The following is an 8,843-nucleotide window of genomic DNA, read 5'->3' on the forward strand; positions in this document are numbered from 1 at the left end:
CTTGACGAAATCACTTGCTACAGGTACTCTGCTATTGAAAAGTATTAGATCAACAAAGGAAAGGGCATCATAACCATAAAGAGCATGAAAAGGAGGCATACCAATAGACATGTGATGAGATGTATTGTAACAATACTCCCCTAGGTGTAACCATTTCACCCAAGCATGTTGTTGATTTGAAACATAGTTCTTCAAATATCCCTCTATCCATTTATTAACTATCTCTGTTTGTCCATCTATTTGAGGGTGATAGCTAGTACTAGGAGTGAGTTTAGTTCCTGCCAAATGAAAGAGCTCCTTCAAAAAAGTGCTGAGGAATCTACTATCCTGGTTACTAACAATGTTTCTAGGCAAACCATGTAATCTAAAAATTTCCTTAAAGAACAATTCGGCCACTTGTGATGCCTTGAAATCAGATGTGATAGGAAAGAAATGTACATACTTAGTTAGTCTATCTACCACCACATATATGCAATCCTTACCTTGTACCTTGGACAACCCAGTAATGAAGTCCATGGAAATACTTTCCCATTTTTGTTCAGGAATAGGAAGTGGCTGCAACAACCCTGCAGGAAAATTTTGCTCACTTTTGCTTTGTTGGCATACCATAAATTCATTAATGTGTTTAAGGACATCCTCCTTCATACCCTTCCATGAAAACTGCTCTCGAATTTGCCTGTATGTCTTGAAGTATCCCTATTGACCAACCAAAGGTGTGTCATGAAAGGCCCTCAATATCATCTCCGTAGTTTTTTATCCTGGCACTAAGAAGATCCTGTTCTTGTAATAAATCAATTCATCAACAACCTTGTACCTTTTATCATCCACTAACTTATCCAAAATCTTGGTGGCAAAGGAATCTTTAGCATACTCTGAAATTATGGAGACTTTCCAATTAGCAGAGATAGATGTTAAGGAACACAAAGTGGGCTTTCTTGAGAGAGCATCAACAACCACATTATTCTTTCCTTTCATGTATTCAATATCAAAATCATAAGCTTGCAATTTTCTTACCCATTTTTGTTGACGATCATTCAAATTCCTTTGGTTCAAGAAGAACCTAAGGCTATTATGGTCTGTCTTTAAAATGAATCTCCCACATACCAAATAATTTCTAAACTTATGAAGTGCATGCATGATTGCCAATATTTCCTTATCATAGATGGAGTAACCTTTCTCTGATTGATTTAATTTTCTACTCTCAAATGCTATTGGATGTCCCCTTTGAGTTAGGATAGCCCCTATACCTTCTCCAGAAGCATCACATTCAACAACAAAAGGTAAAGAGAAATCTGGAATTGCAAGCACAGGGCATGAACTCATTACCTCCTTAAGCTTATCAAATATTTTTTGTGCCTCTTCTGTCTAAATAAAATCTCCTTTCTTTGTCAAATCAGTCAAGGGGGCAGCAAGTTGAGAAAATCCCTTGGCAAATCTCCTATGGTAGCTATACAACCTGAAGAAACCTCTCAACTGTGTAAGATTAGTGGGTGGAGGCCAATCCAAAATTTCCTGAATTTTTTGTTGATCAACCTGTACTCCTTTAGAGCTTATAATATGTCCCAAATATAGGATCTCTGTCAAACTAAACTCACATTTAGATATCTTAGAATAGAAGTATTGCTGCTCCAAAATTCCCAAAATAGTGTCTATGTGCTTTAGATGCTCTTCCCATGTTTTACTGTAAATCAAGATATCATCAAAAAATACCAAAACAAATTTTTGAAGATGCTGGTTGAATACCTTATTCATACAAGATTGGAATGTTGCAGGTGCACTAGTGAGGCCAAATGGCATAACAAGAAATTCAAAGTGCCCATCGCGACATCTGAAAGCAATCTTTTCCACATCTTCATTCCTCATTCGGATTTGATGGTACCCTGATCTTAAGTCAAGTTTTGAGAAGTATACAACACCATGTAACTCATCAATGAGTTCATCTATGCATGGTATGGGATACCTATTTTTTATGGTCTTCTTGTTTAGAGCCCTGTAGTCTGTACACATTCTCATTGTACCATCCTTTTTCTTGACAAGTACCACAGATGATGCAAATGGACTAGAGCTAGGCCTTATGAATCCCATGTCCAAGAGTTCTTTAATATTTTTTCCAATTTCTTCCTTATAACTTCTTGGATGGCGGTATCGGGTTGTTATAACTGGTTTGGCACCCTGTTCTAACTCTATAACATGCTCAAAACCTCTATCTAGTGGTAATCTTGGAGGCAAGTCATTGAAAACTATACTATGCTTATCAAGAATATTTTGAATTTCAAAATGGAAATTACCTTGGTTCTTTGGAGAGCTTGTTGGATAGATTATGACTCCTACTGCCCATACTACTTGTCCTCTTCGAAAAGTCCTCTCCATCCTCTTTGCAGAGACCGCCTTAGGTGCTCCATTCGATAAGCCTCTCAATATGACTTCTTTCCCATTGGAATGAAATTTAAACTCCATAGTTTGATGGTTCATGTAATAGCCTCCAATAGAGTGCAACCATTGAACATCCAATACAAGATCTATCTCCCCAATACCAACCACATAGAAGTCATCACATAACTCATAATCTCCTAAAGTCATCTTGAGTTGTTTCACCACCCGTGTACAAGGTATAGTGAATCCATCAACTACAGTAACATTGAATCCCTCAAAATCTTCTGCTTTAAGCCCTCTTTTCATGACAAATCCCTCATCAATAAAATTGTGAGTTGGCCCACTATCAAGAAGAACTGGCAACCTTTTCCCTACGAATACCCCTCGAATTCGAAAGGGATGGTATCTTGGGACTCCTGATAATGTTGCTAAAGTGCCATCCTTGCTGATTTCTTTTTCTTTCTCTTCTTCTACCTCCTCCTTAGTGTCATGAAATTCCTCATGCTCATCTGAATCAGATTCTGAAGCAACTTTAATATAGTGCACTTGACCTTTCCCCAAACATCTGTGTCCTAGAACCCATGGTTCTGTACAAGTAAAACAAAGCTTTTTCCTTCGTAATTCACTCCTAGTCACTTCATAGATACCTTCTTTTTTGCCACATTTATCACATCTTTTGGTGGTAGTGTTGGAAAAGTCTTTTTTTGAAAATTTCCTTTAAGTTGTTGATTAGTGACTAGTTTCATAGGCACACAAGTTTCAAGTTGCAAGCTTCTTTTGATAGCTTCATGTAAGGTTGACGGTGAGAAAGCCTTAACCAAACCCTTAACAGAATCTTCTAAACCATCAAGAAAAAGATAAACAATCCTCTTTTCACTCATATCAGGTACCATAATAGCCACTTTTTGAAACTCTTCTATATACTCATTAACTAATTTGGTTTGCTTCAACTTTGACAATTCTTTAAAGTACTCTTCATCATCCTTGAGGTCAAATCTATCTATCACTCTTTGACTGAAATCATCAAATGTAGTTACCTGATCATGACCTTGAGTAGTCATTCCATGATACCACTAATCATAGGCTGCATCTTTCAAGCCTAGACTTGCAAATTGAACAACATCTCTCTCCTTCATGGGGTTAAGTGTGAAGAATGTCTGTAATTTTTGTAGCCATGCTCTAGCTGAAATTTTATTTGTTCCATCAAAACTAGGTGCTGTAAACTTGCTTATTTTATTTTTGAGCTCTCTTCCACTTATATCATGCTCCCTCCTATTCTCTTTCTTGGGCATCAAAGTGTTAATCATATCCACATTTTCTCTAAAAGGAACCGAACTACGAAAGTCATCATCTAAGCCATTGTAAGTAGCTCTTAATGCAATCAAGTTACCTGTAACCTCTTCCACAGGATTAAGGGCTAGATTCGGTACTGGTGGCTCATCTGTAGGAAAGAAAATAGTTTTGGTTGATTTAGATTATGTGGATTTCAGATTTCTTGGCTCCTCTGAAGTGCTCCCTTTCTCATTAATAGATGCAACTCCTTGCAGTTTTTCTATCAATATTTGCAAAGCCTCTCTAGTTTCTGCCAAACTATCCACTGTTTGCTTCTGAGTATTTTGGATGTCTTAGAAGAATTTCTTTGCCATATCATCTAGATCAGCCATACTTTTCCCTTCCTTGGATTTTGTACTTTTACTTTCAACTAGAGGTTTGATCAAATTTTTTTTATTCTTTTCTCACTGCAAATATATTTTTTCTCTTTCACTTAGTTGCATGCAAACTTCTACAAACCCTTAGGCTGGTAAGATCATAGCTCTTATACCACTGAAATATCCCTTTTTATGATTTAATATGATATTTCAAGCCTCTAATCATATTTTCAAAATTAAACAACCAATATTACAAATATCCACCAATTTCTCAATAAACCCCAAATTGGGTATGTCCAAAATAGTGCCAAAAACTTCACAACTTCACATATTATTAATAAATCTAAAAATGAATATTTGTATAGAAATTTTAGAAGAATAATAGCCTAAAAAATGACATTTCCAGATCTATAAAGCATCTACACAACAACTCACAAATGTAGGACAAAAACTATGCTCATCGGGCTCTCGAAATAACACAAAAATGCCCGAAAACACCACAAAAACACTAATAAACTATCTCATAAGTTTAGCCATGTCCCAATACATATATTAAGCTCTATTTTAAAATTTTAAATTCTGAAATACAGAAGCAACCCAAACTGATATGAAATAGCCAACTGAAAACACCAAACTCTTACAAAAAAACACACCCGAAAACTCAGAAATCTGCACTGTTCAACACAAAAGCAAACTCTTCATGAGCATGCACATGGAATGGATTCAAAATCCCATCCTTAGCCTTCTTGGAAACCTTCAAACTCCCATTCTTGGGTCTCCTTCTCCACAGGTTTGGTAGCCTCTGAAGAACAACAAAGAAATGAGCAAAAATCAAGTTCTGGAATGAGCCCAAAATGTCTCCAAACCCTTTAAAAGAGGGAATAACCCTAACTCACGTCCAAGAAGGGTTAATAAAATATAATTTAATAATAATTTTAATTTATTAGTCCATTGGTTTCCAAAGATTAGCCCCTTTTGCCGAAACTTTACCTTTTTGGAGCCTGCCTGCCTTAGCAAAGTTTATTATTTTTAATTATTTGAAAAGGGTACATGACACATTTGCATGCATATTGAATATTTGAATCTCTTGTTTCATGGTGTACTTGCATGTGCACAAACTAGGTCACAATGGGGGCCTCCATTACAAACCCTTGCACTCCATGAATAGAGAGCTATGAGTCACCATTCCAGACTTCATTTTTGAGTAATCTTGGATATAATGACTCATAGAAGTTTGCCCACATTTTAGGCATACAACATGAACTATGATTAGAATTAAATAGACAATATTCAAAGGTAGTGCTTGATCACAAGGATATATCAATGTTTATGAATCTATAATTGTAGATTTGTCATGAATAATAAGCTTCAAATCAACTTACCAATAATGAGTAAATTAATTAATTATGAAATGTGGTATTAAACCTTCCCATTGCATTACATTTGCCTCATGATTTCTAAGTCTTCCTATACCTACAATCATGACATAGAAGCCCCTAATTACATTGGTATTGTTTGACTAGAACAAACCATAGTCACGTTCGATCTGTTCGTAATCATCTAATCAAATGAGACTTTAACCCGAACTTCCAGGGAACTCCTGATCATGTATGTAACAAAGAACCATGTAGTTGTGGATAATTCTTTTGCATTTTTGTAGTTCGTGATGAAATGTTGAACCAAGAATATGAATTTATGGATTGATTTTGGTGGCAATGTTCTGATTTTTTCATTCCAATCACAAACTTGACTTATTTCTTGTTGCACTAATAATTTTATTTTGTTTTAAATACAAACATGTAAACAACGTGTAGATTAAGTAGCTGGTTTTTTTTTAGTTAAGATCCACATAAAAAGATTAGAAATGGAAAAGAATTTGGAAATTATCTCATTAAATGTCATTAAAACCATTCAGTTCATTATCACAATGCCTGCAAGATTTCTAGATGGAATATAATCATAGACTACTCCTATTCCAATTTAATACAAGATGTGAATGATTTATTTAGAAATACATTAACAAACTTCTTTAAACACCCATTAATTTGATTTTTAATAAACCTAATAAATCACTCAAAGTCTATTTTCTAAATGTGGAGATTACCCTGTAGCAACCTCTTTACTAGAGTACATATATACTTTTGCTCGCCCAATGTTGAAAAACTCAATATTTTGGGATCTTTCCTTGTAGTTTAGAATGTAAAGTCAAAGGCAATGGTACGAGTAAAATTTGAGTAGTTCTTTTAAATTCTAAAAGAATATATGTAAGTAAATTGTAACAATGGTTATATCTTAAATGGGTCCAATTAGTTTTAATATTTTTTATTTTGACAATTACATTTGTGCATACGAAGTTATTCTTGATTGAAAGTATTTAAAATATTTATCTTAGATATTAGAATTAGAATTTCCCATTCACTATTTTAAATAAAAATAAAGTAATATAGATCAAATGAATTTATTAATATTAATAATATAGAGATTTTTTAAGAATTCACATATATTTAATATATATGTTTTTGATGGATAATTATAGATAGATCATTGAAGGTGTTGGCATATATCATATGTAGATGTTAAATATCATAAAAGAAGTAAATAATAATAATAATAAAAAGAGGAAGTAAGATTTCATAAATTGTAAGCAATTTAATCTTAGATAATTAAAATGTTTATATATGGTTTTAAAAATTAATTCATTTAATGATAAATTGAATTGAAAGTTAATGAACATTTCCAAGTTAAAGTTTTCAAATACATATCTTAAGATTTCAAATTTGTTCTTAGAATATTATTGAACCTCATTAACTTAATGAGAACCACCCTTAGAAAGAACTTATAATATATCTATTATCCATTCTATATTTCCTTTAAGGTATTTAGCAAATCTTCAAGATAAAACTCCATGCAAACAATAAATTTGAAAATTCTCTTTGTTAGCATAAAATGCATTTACCTTGTTTGAAGCGAAGATAGTTGCTTTGTATCATTTTTAATTGCTAATCAAATAGATGCATAGAGGATGGGTTTAAAATTTGCTTCTTCATGGTGTAATTCATGGCAACAATGTTTAGTGGTTTTAGCTATTGTAATTTATTCATTTTCATTTAAAGCTTTGTGATATTTAGTAGAAAAGAATAAGAAAAGAATGTATTTTTTAAGTAGATAAAAATATGAACTAAGAATAAAGAATGGTCATATAAATAAAATAGTTATTATTTCATTTATCGAAGAGTGTAGGTGGCATCTTAGAATTTTGTGAAAAGTTCCTTAAGTCATGCATTTAATATTTGTTGTGATGGAAAAAGGAAATGTTATTTTATTACATCAACTAGGGCCTACCCACCATTCAATTGGAAAATTATTGTCTTTCATATATATAAATTTATATGATTTAATTGTTTCAATTTATTAACTTCACTTGAATATTAATATATTTATATTTAAATATTATTTAAAACATCTTCTAGTTATGTTTGTCATTTTATTTAAATAACTAAATTGTGTATTAAATTTATTAGAATAATTTACTTATGTCAAGATAATTATCTTTGTGGTTCTATGGAGATAGGTGCTGACTGACATAGATACTCTTTTTTGGCATATTGTTCTTCCATAGAGATTATGAGATCTGACACTTCTGCTAGATCAAGACGCTTGATACTTTTTTCTCACTTCTGGTTCACTTTTGTTTTCTTTTGCAATATTTTTCCTGTAGCCCTAAAATTCGGGCTTTCCACTGTTTGAGCTCATGTAGACTCCAAAAAACCTCAAGCCCCTACTAAGATAGAAAATAAGCTCTTCCACAACAAACAGAATTTAAGAAAATACAGTCACAGATTCTACAAAAGCTTTAAAAATAGAGATTCAGCTGAATTCTTTACCAGAAGATTGCTGCCTACACCACCGAGCAGACGCAACGGGGTGCTTAGCTTATAATTACCTCCCTGAAGATGAATCTCGATGCCTCCAAAGTCGGACATGTCGGGCATCAGCTGATTTATAGTGTCTTTTCATTTGAAATTGTACCTATATTTTTTCCACCTCAACTACTCCACAATCTGCCATGTTAATAGATTTGATGGCTTGTTTAGCGGCTAACTCTGAAACTCTGCCTCCTACAATCTGAATATCTTCTTCTTAATTATAAGTGAATTGGAAATAACAAAAAAGAAAACGCTCATAATAAAACAACTCAGAGTAAGAGTAAGATAAGAAGCACCCCTCTATTCACAGTTCCTTTGATATGAGATCTTCTCTCTAAATAACTCTGCTACTATAAATAGTATGCCTTGCACATCATTTATATATTTTAGCTAGGGCGGTGATGCGAGTTCAAAGCAAGGTGTTCAATGGCATGTTTATCCAGCAGTCTGGACGAATGAGGAGAAGCCCACCGTAGAAGCTTCGTGGCACCATTCCCGCCAGTAACTCACTGGCAAAGCCACCACAGTAGCTCCAATGCAGCATACACCGAGTGTTTGGATGTTGTGAGTCAGAGCATCTGCTAGCACAACAGGAATGATCAACAACGAACATTTTGATGACAAAGTTCCTGTTTGGAAGTGGTAGCGTGAGGAATTTTTGGTGAAAGCTTGTGAAGTTGCTGGTGGATTGTAAAAGCACTACTTGTAAACCTTGTAAAATATCTAGTTGATCTTATAGGGATTGCAAAAACTTTCTTTGAACTTCCTTGTATTTACTCAATTAAATAGAACAGTAGAGCTAAATTACACTTAAAATCTACAGTAACTACGGAGAGCATTTTTAGGGCCAAAAAGATGACTACTCGGAGTACTATAAAGGGAAAGCTAAGGCAAT

The sequence above is a fragment of the Cupressus sempervirens genome, chromosome 7, assembly GCF_028749045.1.
Source record: "Cupressus sempervirens isolate cs-2001-9-10 chromosome 7, ASM2874904v1, whole genome shotgun sequence".
NCBI classification, from domain to species: domain Eukaryota; kingdom Viridiplantae; phylum Streptophyta; class Pinopsida; order Cupressales; family Cupressaceae; genus Cupressus; species Cupressus sempervirens.